Source organism: Hemicordylus capensis, chromosome 2, assembly GCF_027244095.1.
Source record: "Hemicordylus capensis ecotype Gifberg chromosome 2, rHemCap1.1.pri, whole genome shotgun sequence".
Taxonomy (NCBI): domain Eukaryota; kingdom Metazoa; phylum Chordata; class Lepidosauria; order Squamata; family Cordylidae; genus Hemicordylus; species Hemicordylus capensis.
The window spans coordinates 55,834,458-55,852,203 of record NC_069658.1 but is presented as its reverse complement, the minus strand read 5'-3'; the positions used below and the strand labels follow the sequence as shown (position 1 = coordinate 55,852,203).

At 42.5% G+C, this 17,746-nt stretch overlaps 1 long non-coding RNA gene across 3 annotated transcripts in view; it reads right to left on the bottom strand.

Annotated features, from left to right (window-relative positions):
* Positions 1 to 477: 477 nt before the first annotated feature.
* Positions 478 to 17,746, bottom strand: part of LOC128346381 (uncharacterized) — a 140,639-nt gene continuing 123,370 nt past the window's right edge. For 2 of the 3 annotated variants that reach the window (XR_008316936.1, XR_008316937.1), the window contains exons 2-3: positions 3,294 to 3,476; positions 478 to 763 (exon numbers count right to left, since the gene is read on the bottom strand). This is a non-coding gene — a long non-coding RNA (uncharacterized LOC128346381). Of the gene's footprint in view, positions 764 to 3,109; positions 3,477 to 17,746 lie in introns of all 3 variants that reach the window. The other variant, XR_008316938.1, reaches the window with a different exon arrangement.

The following is a 17,746-nucleotide window of genomic DNA, read 5'->3' as shown; positions in this document are numbered from 1 at the left end:
TGCAACATGTGAGGTGCATGGTGAATTGGGAAGACTCTGTGCTGCCTGGCTGCTCCTTCTTCCCACCTCTATGATCAAGATGGCTGCCAGCAGCCCGGGAGCAGCTGCCAGCAGTGCAAGCACCCATATGACTGGGGAGTCAAGTAGGTAGGAGGTGAACACTTTTCCTCCTACCTCACTTTAAGCCTAAGTTCTGAATCAGGGCTACCCGGGGGAAGAGCAGTAAGACTGCAAGTAATCCTTACCTGAGTTAGCCCTGTCCGGCCCTGGTAAAGCTGTCGTGTGAACCACTTTAATGATAGGGGAAACCTTGTGTGCAATGTACACAAGGTTTCAGAATAATTTAAAGAGAAGGGTCATTCAACATCACACTTTGTAGCCAGGGTGCTTTGGCAAAAAATGTGGATGGAAGCCATGTTTCAGAGGATTCCTTAATTTTATAAGGAATTAAATGAGAGGCTTAACTTTGCTTGCAGAAACATCTTAATTATTTATTATTTCTTATCACTAGCTGAAAAGGTAACAGCTGAAAAGGTAACAGTCACTTCTGCAAGAGGGGAAGAGCAAAAACCAACTGAACTGATAAAAAAAAAAATCAACAGAATTGAAGACTGACTCCACCCAAAGGACTTCACATAGATACATACATAGAAGAAAGTATGCCTTGTACAAGAAGAGAGACAATGCTTAGTTATACAGTAAATTCCAAGAAGTCAGAGCATTTGACAGCTCACACTTGCTGTGTCCATTAAGCAGTGTTGTCCTGAAAAGGAGAAAATAATTCAGTTAATTTACTTAACAGTTATTGCTTTGCAAGCTATGGATCCAAAGTTCAGGGCATAGTTAAGTAACTGTGGCCTGTCTTTCTTCTGGGCAATTGCTCCATTATTTTGTTTCCTCAAAGGGATATATCTGAAAATTTAGGACAAAACCGACAGTGATACTAACTTGCAAATTAACTGCAAATTAGCCAGTTTCGTTAATGGTATTTGCCAAACTATTTTGAGGGAAATCAGCTCTCTATCATACTGGTCAACTGAGCTGCCATAGGCGATCATTAAAGCTCTTACAGCAAGCCTGTCAATCCAACTAGAATGTAAATAAGCCCTCCGGTTTGCTTCCAAGCACATCTGTTGCCACATTAAAGACAGCCTAGTTCACATCTGTGTTTCTGATTAGCTGAAATAGCAACCATGGATTCCAAATGAAGCATTTACGTGCTAGCCAGACTTTCCATGCCAGCTGGTTTTGTCACTTTGAGTCAAAGCTTTGATTGTGCCATTGAACTGATATGGAACTAAATGAGCAATTACTGAACAACTCCGACCACATTATGTTTTCAACTCCACCCCCCACCCCCACACACACATTTGTATCCACAATTTGCCTCATACCAATAAAGGAAAGGAAAGATTGTGCCATGAAGTTAGTGTCGACTGCTGGCAATGAGAGATGTGCACAAACCAATTTTTTTCAATTTGATTTGTACCCAAATTGAACCACCCCTGATTTGTTTTGTGTCCAAATCTGTCCCCCTGAATCACCCCAGGTTTGATTTGGATTGGATTGGATTTGGATTTGGATTCAAATCAATCCAGACAATTTATAAAGGTCCCAGAAGCACCAAGTCTGGGTGGTGGGTAGGTCCCCATGGTTGACACCTAAACCCCAAATCTGAAGGCAGTGGGATACTTGGTTCATTTTCAATTATTTCTTTTAGTTTTTAATAATTTTGTATATTTCCACCATAGGAAATAATAGGTATTCAAATTTGCCCTATCCCTACCCTACATGGATCTCCAGCTTTCATTTAAAAATAAAAAGCTAAGCTCTAGTCCTTGTAGAAGTGGAGTTATGAAGCAAAATGTGTTGCCACAATTTTTCAAGTGTTTGGATTCTTTGGTACATAATAATGTTTCCTCTAAATTCCCCTTAAAACGTATCTGTTTGGTCTGGCTTTGCAGGGTTTTCCAAATATTAAATATTAAATAAATAATAAAAAGCTAAGCTCTAGCCCTTGTAGAAGTGGAGTTATGAAGCAAAATGTGCGGCCACAATTTTTCAAGTGTTTGGATTCTTTGGTGCATAATAATGTTTCCTCATAAATTCCCCTTAAAACGTATCTGTTTGGTCTGGCTTTCCAGGGTTTTCCAAATATTAAATTGGTTTTAATATTTTAACCCGGTTTCAGGGTTTTTAATTACTGTGACTGTTTAATTGTTGTTTTAAAATGTTTTTAAATTGTTAAATTGTTGTTATATTATTATTTTTATTGTTGTTTTAGCGCTTTACTGTTTTAATGGTTTGTTTTAATTGTAAACCACCCTGAGCCATTTTGGAAGGGTGGTATAAAAATAAAATAAAATAAAATAAAATAAAATAAAATAAAATAAAATAAAATAATGAATCCCTATGAGGATTCATTGCACATCTTCATTTCTTCTGTTCATTTTGAATGTCATTAGACAGTGCCAGCTGTCAACTGCCATGTGTCAACTACCCCCCCCCCCCGGTAAGGCAGTGGGGTACTCAGTTTATTTCTTAGGAATTTTGAAGTCTTTAGATTCTTTGGTGTCTTCATTACACATCTTCATTTCTTCTCTTCATTTTGACCCCATTGTTTTTATAAATCCCATATACTATCCTACCTGACTGAATCCCCAAATTGCTGCCAGAACTAAATTTATTCTTGGACTGTATCAGATCTGTCTCCCATCAAATCTTGCAAGCGGCCCTAGATAAAATTATTTCATTCATTCATTCATTCATTCATTTATTACATTTCTATCCTGCTCTTCTTCCGAGGAGCTCAGAGCAGTGTACGTGGTTATTTTTTATCCTCACTACAACCCTGTGAGGTAGGTTAGGCTGAGGGATACATGACTGGCCCAGAGTCACCCAGTGAGTTTCATGGTTGAATGGGGATTTGAACATTGTTCTTCCCAGTCCTAATCCAACACTAACCACTACACTATGCCTGCTAATTTTAATTAAGTTTATAGTCTATGATCCCTTCCCTTTGTAATACGTATATTCAGTTGTATTTTAACATTCCTTCCCCCTTCAAAAATAAAATTAATAATAATGATAAAATAATAATTTTCATTACCAGAAAAGCAATTAAGCCCTGACCTTGACCCTCACCCACTTGCTCCATGAGGAGATCATCGGATCAACAAAAAAGTTAGACTGCTCTTTAGTGCAATGGCTCAATGAACAGGACTGCTGGCATGCTTCTGTTCAATCTACTAAGCACTCTGATGGCTGTAGTCTTTGATTTTTCCTTTCCTTACATCTCCATAAATCTGGAAGCCATGGCTCTGGATGCCAATGCATTGTGGTTGGTTGCTGACACAGCTCTCACATCTTGGTCCTGGGTTGCCACACTTGTTTACTACAAGAATGCCTTGCCTCTTTTCTTCTTCTTTTCCCTGGCAACATTAGCACCAGTCTGCTCCTTTGTGGTCGCTCTGGTGCTGTGACAAGCAAGGGGAATAAGAATAATAAACAACTTTACTTGTTAGCTGCCCTATACCAAATTGTTATCTGGGAGGCTCACAACAGAGGATTAAAACATAAAATAAAAACACACAACACTTTAAACCATAACAGACAAAAAAGAATAAAAGAAAATAGAAAATGCAATACAACGCATCTTAAAAACTCATTTTAAAATTAGTTAAAAATCAGATCAAATCTGAAAAACAAAAATTTGAAAGGCCTGGGTGAACAAAAAGGACTTTACTTGGTATCTAAAATAACAAAGTGATGAAGCCAGGCAAACCTCACTGGGGAGGCTGTTGCGCAAATGGGTGCAACCACCAAAAATGCCCTCTCTCTGGTAGCCACCCACCTCACCTCATTTGGCAGGGACACCCAGAGGAGGGTCTCCGTAGAAGATCTTAAGGTTTGGGTAGGGACATATGGGGCAAGGCACTCTGTCAGGTAACCTGGTCCCAAGCCATTTAGGGTTTTAAAGGTTTAAACCGGCAGTTTGATTTGGGCCAGTAAACAGACTGGGAGCCAGTGCAGCTGACTGGTGTGATATAATCCAAACTTCCAGTCCCAGTTAATAACCTTACAGCCCTATTTTGCACCAGCTGAAGTTTCCGGACTGTTTTAAAAGGCAGCCCGACGTACAACACATTGCAATGAACGTACAACACATTGCAATAATCTAAGAGAGAGGTTAGCATGAATAACTGTGGCCAAGCTATTGCTGTCCAGGTAAGCTCGCAGTTGTTGTATCAGCCAAAGCTGATAAAGGGTGCTCCAAGCCACAGAGGCCACTTGAGCCTCTAGTGACAATGCTGGATCAATGAGCACCCCCAAACTGTGAACCTGGTGAACTGTGAACCCCCAAACTGTGAACCTTCAGGGAAAGTGCAACCCCATCAAGATCAGGCTGAACATCATTCACCCGGGCAGAGGAACCACCAACCAACATAACTTCCATCTTGTCTGTATTGTGTCTTGGCTTATTCACCCTCATCCAGTCCATTACTGCATCCAGGCACTGATTCAGGACAGTCACTGCTTCACCTGCATCAGAGCGCTTTCCAGACTAGACACTACAATGGAGTCAGGATGTATCTCCCAAATGTGCTTCCACACTTCCTGCGTCGTGACACCCCAGTCCTTACTTGGACAGCAGAGCACCATTCACATTTCCAATGCCTTATTTAGAATTTAATTGCTGCAATTTAGAGCTAGGACGTCGTATATCTGGCGTGAAAAAGTGGCTGCTTTTTCGGGTTGTTACTTGCTGCAAGACTGCTCCCCCTGCTGTTTACGTTTCAAATGCGACTTGCCTGAACGGAGGCATTTTGCTGCTGATGAGCAGCTATGAACATAGGAACATAGGAAGCTGCCATATACTGAGTCAGACTATTGGTCCATCTAGCTCAGTATTGTCTACACAGACTGGCAGTGGCTTCTCTCAGTCCTACCTTGGAGATGCCAGGGAGGGAACTTGGGACCTTCTGCTCTTCCCAGAGCAGCTCCATCCCGAAGGGAATATCTTACAGTGCTCACACATCTGGTCTCTCATTCATATGCATCCAGGGCAGACCCTGCTTAACTAAGGGGACAAGTCGTGCTTGCTACCACAAGACCAGCTCTCCTTCTCCAGACCAGCTCTCCTCCTCCAGACCAGTCTGGAAAGCACCCTGATGAAAAAGAGGGACACAACTGAGTGTCATCTGCATATTGACGCCTCAAGCCAAATCTCCTGGTGACCTCTCCCAGCGGTGTCATGTACTGTAGATGTTAAACAGCATAGGGGAGAGAATGGAACCTTGCGGAACCCCATAGCATAACTGCCAAGGGGTTGAGCAGTGGTGCTGGTGTGTGTGTGTGTGTGTGTGTGTGTGTGTGTGTGTGTGTGTGTGTGTGTGTGTGAGAGAGAGAGAGAGAGAGAGAGAGAGAGAGAGAGAGAGAGAGAGAGAGAGAGAGAGAGAGAGAGATCATGGGTATAGTGCGGTGACAAGTGTGTCTTGGGGTGCTTCTCTTTATCTTTCAGCTATTGCCTGTCCAATCCCATTCCATACTCATGAGCAGGGCTCATGCTTACAACAGCAAAAGTGGGGAGGAAGTCTCACCCTGTCATTGTCACTCATCTCCTCCTGTTGTGCAAACAAACTTACAGTGCATTTGTCTGTAGGAGTAGATGCTTTAAGCATGATTCTGTGAACAGCAAACTGGATCACTCCAGATTCCTGCTCATGGAATCACCAGTGAACGTGTTTAGAGCCTCTCCCATCAGACAAATGGCACCGTGAGCATGTGCAGCCAATAGGAGGAGGTGAGTTCCTCCCCATTTTTACCATCATAAGCATGAATGCTGCTCATACTGATAACTTCTGAATGTGGCTTTTGCTGAAAGAATAACTGTACATGCATTTATCTTAAAAGTGAACCTTGGCTCAGGTCCCTTCAGATACAACTTACAGATAGTATACCACTGTACATGTGTTATTATTCGTACTGAATAACTGTACCCAGAGGGCATGTGCATTGAACCTAATGTGTGAATAGAACTATTATGACCTGAATATTTTATAGTTATTAATCTGAGTTTAAAAATTGTGATATAAACCTACCATATTTCTTAAATATGTATTGATGATAGCAGTATCCTAAGAAGTAAACCTCTGTATAAAACTGTCACAGCTTCCAGATTTTATATAAAATGTTCTTCTGTGTATTATTTACATTTTCACATTTGCTTCCAGCAAGAGTGAATGAAACAAAAACACATTCTCAACTGTAAAGCAGGAGTCAGGAAGGCCTGACTTAAGCTATGTGAATTGCTGGTGTTTGTGTGCAAATTTGTCATTAAATTGTATGACTGCCAATCACATTCAGTGTAAAATTCATTTTTGTCCCTTATGCTGGCTTTGATTTTATAAAACTATTTTTTCCACAAAGGCATAAATTTACAAAGAGCATTGCTTTAAATGTTCCATGGTGACATGCTTCACTAGTGATTATGATAAACCTACAATTTAAAGTTAAGCTACTGACTGAAGGAGGGAAAATATTTCTGGAATCTGTCACCCTCTTGCAAGAAGAATCTTTAGTGTGACATTCTGACAATGGTTGATTCCTGTGAAGCCTGCTGTGTAAATATGTACACAAAAGATGGTTCTCCATTTCTGTCCTTTCTCAGAAGTCCCGCTGATGTTGACCCAATTTATTCATCTCCGTCTCTTCTTTGTAGCCCCCGCCCCCTGAAGAGAGCATGCAAAAGATTTTCTGCTGTTCAGTTTACATAGCAATATGGAATTGCTTGAAATTACATATCTTTAATCGGCTATTGTGATCATTGTATCTTTTTGGCCATTTCCCATGATACTATATTTGATTCAGTGAGCAACACAGAAATGGCTGCATTGATTTAAAAGAAATGTAGCATGCTATTGACTGACTGATTAAGTGCCATCAAGTCGGTGTCAACTCCAGCGACCACACAGATAGATTTTCTCCAGGATGAGCTGTCTTCAACTTGGCCTTTAAGGTCTCTCAGTGGTGCATGCTATTAAGGACCTCTATTCTTCCCTTCTCTTCCTGCACTAGAAAATGGTGATGGTGATGGGTGATATAATTAATAGAATAGAAAACATCATTGTTTGAATTTACATAATACTATTGTGCTATGTCATTCCAGATGTTCATTAACAATAATGACCAGTTGTGGTTTTTATGGTGGTTTTTTCTTTTGTTTGCAAAGGTCCAAAATGTTTAATTACACTTAATTTTGAATGGGAAACAGAACTTAGTATCACTGAGAAACAGGGGTTCTGCTATTTCAGAAAAGAAAGCATTGAGTAACTTTAAGTGAAGGATTCATTTTAAAAAAAATGCAGTAACAAAACCAGTGACAAGGGATAATAAAGAGTGGGTGGTAACCCCAAGGGAAAAACACTATACAAAATCTTTCCCTGTCAGTGTTTCTGCCTTTCCTCTGGGATAGGGGACTGGGAGCTAGGGGTGAGAGATGGAGGATAATGCAACTCCCAAGCTGAAACCACTGCAATCTGGTACCAAAGTAATATCATACTGGTGTGGACTGTTTGAAAAGCAATATAGTTAGCTTCTTCCATGAACCATTTAAACTGGAGTGAACCAGTTTGAGCTGGTTCTCAACTTCATCTAAAACCGGTAAAGCTGATGTTCTTGCCTATTGGCCTCACAGGAATGGGAGTCAGCTTAAATCTAAGTATTTCTGCTCAAATGAGTTGTGAATTGGATTGAAAACATTTATTGTACTTCTTTCATTTTACACACAAAGTGTAATTAATTACATGGAAATCCAAAATATACGGTGAGTGGTCAAACTAAATTAAGGTCAGAGTAGTAGCATCTTATGAACTATTGGATTACATGAGAAGGTGTTTGAGCGATGTGACTATACTTTGCATTTCAGTCTATCTTTGATAATAAACCTACAAGACCGTAGAAAAGTATTTAAATAGCACAAAATTGCAATAAAACATATCCAGTCATTTGTAAGGTATTAGAAGATAAGTCTGTTTGTATTCTAGCTAGGCTGCTTTATAAAGTGCAAAGTGCACTTTTATACCAAGTGCAGTTCAAAGTCTCCTGAAAGTCTTTATTAAACTCTAGTGACAATTTTTAATACCTGTTTTGATTTTCTTTGAGCATTCATTTATCCTCTTTTTACTTGCACCATTTTCATCTTAAATGACTTAATCAAAGTGGTGAAAGGTATAGGTTGTATTATACTTTAAATCAATAACATATTAATAAACTTTGCATTATTTTATCCTATTTTGAGCATTATATAGACACATGAAATGGTATGCTTTTTATTACCCATTCATGCAGCCAAGAAGTTGGTTTTCACAAGACATGAATCCTCAAAAGATAGAGGAACTTTCAAGCATCTGCCCTAAATTTCAAGATTGTGGTGGGCAAACATGGCCCTCCAGATGCTGTTGAACTACAGGTGCTATTGAACTACAACTACCATCTTCCCCAGTCATGATGTGGCTGAGGATGATGGGAGTTGTAGTTCAACAATAGCTGGAGGGCCAGGGTTGTCCACCCCTGTTCTAGATCCACACAGCCTCCCTGACACTGTGAAGAGGTGACCGTTTTTAATGCTCAATTCTATGCAAGGCTGTGCTTTTCTCCGTACTAGTGGAGAAAAACAGAGCCCTACTGAACCCCAATGACTTCTGGCAAGGTATGTAGGGAGAGCGGGGAAAGAACATTGTTGGGGGAGGACCTCAGTTCCCAGCACTCTCTGCACAACTTCCTAGATATCTTTGCGACTCAGCAGGACTTAGTTTCTCTTTAAGGGACTCCACTGGTCCTGGGAAAAGTTCAGTAGGGGTGTAGACAGACTGTTTGTGGTGGTTCGGTCCAAATTTGGATCGAATCACAGCTTCACAGACCATTTCGGTTGAAGTGACTGGTTTGGCTGGGTGTAGAGATGTGCACGGAACTGGTTCAGACACCCTTTATGGGTTCTGCCCTTTCAAAGTCAGGAGGGGTTGACTCCCTCCTTCAAATTGACAGGAGGGTGGGGGGTGCACTTACTCCTCCCTCTGCTTTCCCTGCTCTGGTGCTCCAAGGTGAGGAGAGCTGGTCTTGTGGTACCAAGCATGACTTGTCCCCATAGCTAAGCAAGGTCTGCCCTGGTTGCATATGAATGGGAGACTTGATGTGTGAGCACTGCAAGATATTCCCCTCAGGGGATGAAGCCGCTCTGGGAAGAGCAGAAGGTTTCAAGTTCACTCCCTGGCTTCTCCAAGATAGGGCTGAAAGAGATTCCAGCCTGCAACCTTGGAGAAGCCGCTGCCTGTCTGTGAAGACAATATTGAGCCAGATAGACCAATGGTCTGACTCAGTATATGGTAGTTTCCTGTGTACCTGTGTTCCTAATGTAGGTGACTGGAGCACAAGTGGAGAAAGACTCGACTCGAATCCAACAGATTATGATATGGAGCACATTTAAAGATCTATGCTCAGGCAATACGTGCAGCAAAGAAGCGGTTCTTTTCTGCCCATATTGCACCTGCGAGTTTATGTCCGGCGGAGTTGTTCAGGGTTGTGAGGGGGCTAGTATCTGCCCCTCATTCCTTGAACCAGAATTTGGAATCATCAGTTACCTGCTGCGATGTGTTTAAAGAATTTTTCACAGATAAAATCTCTCGGATTCGGGCCGACTTAGATGGAGACTCGACAATTAATTTGATATCTGAACTGGAGGTGTCCAACTATTCCTCCTATGTGATTTGACTGGATCAGTTTCAGTATGTGACTCCTGAGGATGTGGACAAGCTGTTTGGGGCAATGAGGCCTACCACCTGTTCTCTTGACCCTTGTCCAACATGGCTTGTTCAATCTAGCAGGGAGGCTGTTGTAGGTGGCCTGGTGGAAATTATAAGTGCTTCTCTGAGGGAGGGCAGGATGCCTCCTTGTCTCAAGGAGGCAATTATTAGACCTCTTCTAAAGAAGCCTGCATTAGATCCCTCGGAGTTGAGCAATTATAGGCCTGTTTCCAACCACCCATGGTTGGGCAAGGTAACTGAGAGGGTGGTGGCCTCTTAGCTCCAGGTGGTCTTGGAGGAAACTGATTATCTAGACCCACTTCAAACTGGGTTCCGGGTGGGCTATGGGGTGTAAACTGCCTTTCTAGGAAACCGTCAGTCTGATGGATGATCTCCAATTGGCAATGGACAGAGGAAGTGTGACTCTGTTGGTCTTTTTGGATCTCTCAGCGGCTTTCGATACTGTCGACCATAGTATCCTTCTGGAGCGTCTGAGGGGGTTGGGAGTAGGCGGCACTGTTTTACAGTGGTTCTGCTCCTACCTCTTGGACAGATTCCAGATGGTGTCGATTGAAGATTGTTGCTCTTCGAAATCTGAGCTTAAGTGTGATGTCCTTCAAGGCTCCATACTTTCTCCAATGCTTTTTAACATCTACATGAAACTTCTACTTCTCCATGTCAACCTCTTCAGGAGTTGGCATATCCTCCCTAAATGCCTGCCTGGAAGCAGTAATGGGCTGGATGAGGGAGAATAAACTGAAGCTGAATCCAGATAAGTTCTTATTGTGCAGGGTCAGAACTCTAGAGATGATTTTGATCTCCCTGTTCTAGATGGGGTCACACTTCCCCAAAAGGAACAGGTTCGCAGTCTGGAAGTACTTCTGGATCCACACCTCTCCTTGATTTCTCAGGATGAGGCAGTGGCCAGGGGTGCTTTTTATCAGCTTTGGCTGATACGGCAGCTGCACCCGTTTCTTGAGATCAATGACTTCAAAACAGTGGTACATTTGTTGGTAACCTCCAGACTGGACTTCTGTAATGCGCTCTACGTGGGGCTGCCTTTGTACGTAGTCCGGAAACTTCAGTTCGTCCAGAATGCGGCAGCCAGGTTGGTCTCTGGGTTATCCCGGAGAGACCACGTTACTCCTCTGTTGATGGAGTTACACTGGCTGCCAATAGGTTTCTGGGCAAAATACAAAGTGCTAGTTATAACTTACAAAGCCCTAAACAGCTTAGGCCCTGGGTATTTAAGAGAACGTCTTCTTCACTCTGTGCCCCACCGCCCATTGAGGTCACTTGAGGAGGTCTGTCTCCAGTTGCTGCCAACTCGTTTGGTGGCTACACAGAGACGGGCCTTCTCAGCTGCTGCCCCAAGATTGTGGAATGTGCTCCCTACTGAGATACAAGCCTCCCCATCTCTGGCAATTTTAAAGAAATTTCTGAAAACACTTCTCTTCAAACAAGCTTTCTCAACTTTTTAAAACTTGTTTTTAAATTGTTTTGGCTATTTATTTGGTGTTTTATGATGTTTTAATTATTAATTATTATTTTATGCCGTTTATAATTTTTGTTTTAATTGTTAATTGGTTTTAATGGTGTTTTAATGTAAACTGCCCTGAGCCTTTTGGAAAGGCGGTATAAAATTTTTAATAATAATAATTTTCAAAGGGACCATCGGGGCGGCAGCATAACTCCCTGCCACCCCGTTGCCTCCTTGGTCCCTATGTCAGCAGAAGTACCCGATGCGCCTGTGCGCATCAGCATTAGTGCACATCACGCTCATGAGCATGCCTGTTGGGCATGTGTGCATGTTTGCACAAACACGCACAGGTACATTGGGTACTCTGGTGACGTAGGGACCAAGGAGGCAATGGGGTAGCAGGAAGGTATGCTGCTGTCCTGATGGTCCCTTTTCAAACAAAGCACTGGCAGGGGAAAAGCAGAGGGAGGGGTAAGTGCACCCTCTCCGCCCTTAAAGTGAACCACCCTAACTTCAAACTTCTCCCCATCCAGTTCCGGGCACATCCCTAGCTGGGTAGACCGCTGAACCAGTGTGAACCAGTTTGAATGGTTCACAATCGAGCTACTTGAACCTGCCCAGTTCATGATGGACCAGTTCTATGATGAACTGGTTCCGCACACTCCTATAGTGCAGTAGTATGTGGAGGAGAGCGGTAGGAATAGCCACCTCCTCATGGTGCCAGTGGGGGTAGACTGTGATTACTCAGCTCTAAGTATTTGGAGCAAAATATTTGCTCAGGCCCAATATTTATGTGCATAGTAAAACACTGAAAATCACACAGCAAGCCATATGACCTTTGTTTCCCAACTTCCCTGCCCCTGCCATGTGTTTGACTATTGGCAAGCTACCCTGGAGATCATAGCTGAGCAGGCACAATATCTACAAAACTGTTGCTATTTACGGCCCCCATTATGCATGGAAGCATCATGCATGAACAACAGTATGCCATCAACATAAGGAACAGCTATGGCGCTGCAGTAATAACAGGGTAGGCGACAGCACTTCCTGTCCTCTTGTCACATTGGAGGTTAGTTAAAGCAGACAACAGATTAAAGAACCGCTTATCACTGCTTGAATTCAAACTGCAGAATAATTAAAAGCCTTAAACTATGTTTTCAGTCAATCACAAAAAAGACAGTAAAAGAGACAGAAGCATCACAGTTTGGGTGTTTTGATTCTAGGCTCTGGAAGAAGACAGCTTAAGCAACTTTTGATCTGCTTCTGAGGAACTCAGAATTTAAGCAGGAACTAAACTTTTAGTTAGTCTTGCCAGAACCAAGTGCATTCACTGACATATGGTTTCTAAAGAAGGAGGAGTTGTTGGGACACGGGTATAGTTCTCCTGAACCAGGCTCAGAAATGAACACTGGGAGCTCATTAAAGTCCAACTCAAAGGATAAATGTACTTTAAATGTTCATTTGACCTTTGAATGACCAGAAGAGAGCTGGTCTTGTGGTAGCAAGCATGACTTGTCCCCTTAGCTAAGCAGAGTCTGCCCTGGTTGTATATGAATGGGAGACTTGATCTGTGAGCACTGTAAGATATTCCGCTCTGGGAAGAGCAGAAGGTTCCAAGTTCCCTCCCTGGCTTCTCCAAGACAGGGCTGAGAGAGATTCCTGCCTGCAACCTTGGAGAAGCTGCTGCCAGTTTGTGTAGACAATACTGAGCTAGATGGACCTATGGTCCGACTCAGTCTATGACAGCTTCCGATGTTCCTATGAATGTTCCCAAATTCTGTTCCAAGTTAGATTAAAATCTGAGTGGAGAAACATGCTGGATTTCTTTACTTTTGAATGTATCCAAGCTCCATGTCTCCATTCAATTAATTAGGGGGCAACAACACTGGAGCAGATTAAGGAATTCATCCACCAGCCTATAGTTTTTGCTCCTGTAGCATCTGTGTTGGACTCCAGTTCAACGTAATGTCCACATTCCATTGAGCTTGGCTCTGCCCCCCAAAAGGGTGGCCATTCCTTGATGAGATGTATGGAGCTGGAGCTCCATTGCCCGCTAGGAAGAAACAGCTGATGATGGACAGACATCTTGGTTGCTGGAGAGCAGAGTTTTGAGCCCACCTGGCAGGGAAGGAGGAGGAGCTCTTGTATGATACAAGTTCTGCCCCTATTCACCATGAGTACCCAAACTGCCAGGGCCTATTTAGAGAGATCAGTGCTGATTATGAGGAAGAAGAGGGAAAAGGGTGGGAATCACTTCTCAGCCCCAAGAAGACCCAGTAAAGCAGCATGGGTTGGCATGGAAGCTGCAGACAGATGAGGACTGCTGATGTTGAAACCACCCTGCTCCTCACCAAAGCTCTGAAGCTCAAAAAAGGAAAGCCTGACAACAGTGGCATTACAATACTGGCAGTACCTTTCCTACAAATTCCTGGCATGGACGTGAACCTTTTCATGGCTGCCATGCTTTGTATTAGCTGAGCTGTCCACCAGAACCTCCAACATTTCTTTCCTCATTAGTCACCACTAGTTTCAAACTCTTCAGTGTATATGCGAAGTTTCCCTCCCCCTCTCCCACCATCCCACAACATGCATCCCATTATGTTTACTTACACTGGACCTCATCAGCCATTTTGTTGGCTCTTTACCTAGTATGGAAAGATCTACTGGAGCTCTTCACAGTCTGCTTGGGTTTTCACCATTCAAAACAAATTGGTGTCATTTGCAAAACTGCCTACTTCACTGGTTGCTCCAGATAATTTATGAATAAGTTAAAAGTGCTGAGCTGAAATTTCTCACTGAGCAATTTTTGGTCCCAAATTTGAGATGGTGGAGCTGACACTGAGGACAATTTTGAGGCTCAGAGAAAATCTGAGAAAGTTTTGGATGCAGCTTGCTGTTGCTGGTTGGGGCCAACCATTCGACAATGGGCAACTGTCTATTTTTATTATTTTTGTTGCCTTTTATGATAGTTGGAGCAGCAGTGGTGGTGTGGCACTCCCAGGAGCTGTCAAGAATTTTCCCCAGAATGCCCCATGTATTCAGACAGCCATTTTCAGGTGTTATTGTTATTGGAGCAAGTCCCACTTGCAATGATGATATGTCCCTAGCTCCAGTATTCCCTCTAACAGAGATTCCAAGATGTTGTTGACTACAACTCCCAGAATCCCCAGTTGAAATGACTTTGGCGTGGGGATTCTGGGAGTTGTAGTCAACAACAGCTGGGAATCCCTATTAGAGGGAACACTGCCCAGCTCCATCTCATACTGTCCTTTGTTGAGTGTTAATTTTCAAAGACAAACACTGCAACCAGAGAAAGATTCTCCCCACCATCTGGAATGAGTGCTTGAATCTGCAAACACTGTACTTGTGGACAATGGGAGGGCCATGCATATTGTTCTGGGCAGGGTACTTGCCAGCACACTTCTGTGTGTTCACTGTGCACTGTCCCCACTATTTTCCAAAGGGAGTACCTGGATACCATGTTGCTTCTATTACAAAACCAGTAATCTTTCATTGTTAAGATCTACTTTGAAGAACATGACGCCTGCAGCTACAGAAAAAATACAGGATGACATTCAGACTAATGTTGTGCATGGAGGAGGAGGAGGAGGAGGAGGCGGTGGCAAGAAGAAAAAAGGATTTGCTTTATAAGCATCCAGTAAAATCCTTGTAGCATATTATTTCTGGTCTCTTGTTTTTATACTAGACAGCGGTACAAGAAGTACATTATTTTGTGGGGAACACAAGATTCTTTATTTACTCTTATAATTTAATCCAAAGATGTTATCAAAGAACCATGGCCTATGAAACAACATATCTTGAAGAGTCTAGCACAGTAACTATGAATACAAGTGCAATAGCATGCCAAGATAGATGTGGAGGGGTCTGTGTGTGATTACAATCTAGGTGGTCTGAAATACTTGAAATAGAAATATCAGGTCCTGGAAAGAAAGAAAAAGCCTAAAAATAAAAGTCAAAACAAATGACAACAAGGATTGGTATTTCTTGATTTTGAACCAGTTCAGGAAATGCAACTGTTATGTAGGGATGTGCACAAAACCGGTTCACCCAGTTCGGTTCAAATTCGAACCGGGTTCGAACCAGGAGGGGGTGGTTCGGTTTTGATTTTGTTCGAACCACCCCCTGGTTTGGTTCGAATTCAAACCGGTTCGGACAGATTCGAACTGGTTCAGACACCAAAAAATTGGTAGGATGGTAGCTGGCACCGAGGGGTACCTGCCACCCAAACCCCAAAGCAATCGGACACTCGTACGATTTTTTTATGAATTTTTGAAAATTATTTTTTTTCTCATAGGATATAATGGCCTCCAACCAGCCCATTATTCCTTATTGTGGAGCACCCATGGCTGCCAACAACCATGCAAACCCCGAAGCAATCAGACACCCCTATAATTTTTTATGAATATTTGAAATATTTTTAATTATTTTTCTCATAGAGTATAGTGGGACCTGAACCAGTCCATATCCCCTATTGTGGAGGACCTAGGGGCACAAAAGCAGGGTGGGTGGTAGACAGAAAGTGGTGCCTACCACCCACAAAACCCCAAGGCAATTGGACACTCCTCTGATTACTGGTGAATTGTTAAAGTATTTTTGAATTCCTCATAGAGAATAATTAGGATTGCAGCAAATGTATAGCTTCACGTCGGGGGGAAAGGGGTGTCGTAGAGTGGAGTGTGGTGGGTAGTAGTTCCTAGGGTGGGCAAGGAAGCTATCAGAATTATTTGAAAGGAATTGGGCAAAGGGGTGATTTTTAAGTGATTTTTGAAGTTTACACGTCTTTACAGTTTTTCTCCATAAAGAAGCATGGAGGTGTCAGCAAATGTATAGCTTCATGTCGGGGTCAAAGGGGTGGCCTAGAGCAGTGTGGGGTTGGTGGTAGTGCCAGGTAGGGGCAAGGAAGCTACCTGAATTTTTTCAAAGGATTTGGGCAGAGGGCTGATTTTTGGTGAATTGTTGAAGTTTACGAATCTTTAAAGTTTTTCCTCATAAGTTATAATAGAATGGAGCTTTCAGCAGCCCCATAAGTGCACTTGGGGGGTGCTGGGGTGGCCCAGAGTGAGTGGTGGTGTAGTGCACATAGGGTGCCAACCACCCCCATGGGTTTCTAACAGTACAGTGTTCTGTTATTTCTGAGGTATTCTGAGTGTAGATTCTATGATAGCAAATGAGATTTTCAATGAGACACCATGAATCCACTCTAATTTGCTATCATAGAATCTACACTCAGTATACCTCAGAAACAACAGAACCCTGTACCCCATGGGTTAGAAATTCTGAAATTTCCCTTTTGCACCTAGCTTCCAAGTCTATGGCTGTCTAGAACCACAGTGACATCAAGGCAGCAAAGCCAATGTTACCCACTGGATTCATCACCCTCCTGCCTGTCTACATATCACCCACATATTTGCCATTCAGATGCAAATTATGAAATAACATGAGTCCTTATTAATCACTCTGGTTAGTACTGAAAACAATATTATTATTATGTTTTATTTATGTTATTTTATAAATCCAACAAAAGGTGGATTATTATTTTCAATAGTATCTATAATGGGTTCTTTAGTGTATCTGTTGAACACAGTTTGAGTTCAGAAAAAGGGCAAGTTTATTAGATAGTCTTTGCGAGATTTTGTCCCTGTGAAGTGTCTCGAGTGTTTCTGTCAGCTGAACTCTGCATTTCTCATCTTCCTAATCACCAGCTAACAGCCGCAGACCATATATAACATTGGTTTGCCATTTGCAAGGCTCCTGTGAGATGAATGATGCTTGCTCTGACATGAATTGCTGCCACAGTTTTTCAAGTAGCAGCACTTACTAGAAATATGTGCTAAAAATCACATTTCTGCATTTAACTACAGAGCTGACATTTGTGCCATTTACAGCAGAGACGAGAACAGGGTCTAGCAGGTATGGGCTGGAACAGAAATAAAGGAATGTTTAAACTATGTCAGCCAGACTAAAGAAAAGATCTTGAAAATCAATTACAGGTGACTTCTTTCATTCGTCTTAGTTCTACTTTCCAAACAAAGTGCAAAAGTGAAAAGTGACAGGCTGATTTTAGTAGCCAGATTGTTGTGGCAGGGCAAGGAGATATCTGTATGACAGACAGAACTGCTAGAGAACTAGACCAGGAAATAGAAAAGTTGAAGTGAGCCCTGGGACAAAGAGTAAAGATGGGCCTCTGCCTCCAACCTTCTTCACAGAGTCAAGAGGGGGCAGAGTCCCCCTCCCTAAGGGCCCAGGGACATCTCCCCTGCTTGTCCAATTGTAGCTACGCCCCTGAACTAGACTCAAAGAGAGCTTTATAGCTGTGCTGTGAAGCTTGTGAAACGGAAATGTGCTTCAAAAATCATGTGTTTTGAACTAGAAGTTACGAGGCCATTGAGTGCACAAGTTCAGCAAAAATCAATTGTGTCAGTCCAAATTTTATGTCTTGAATCTG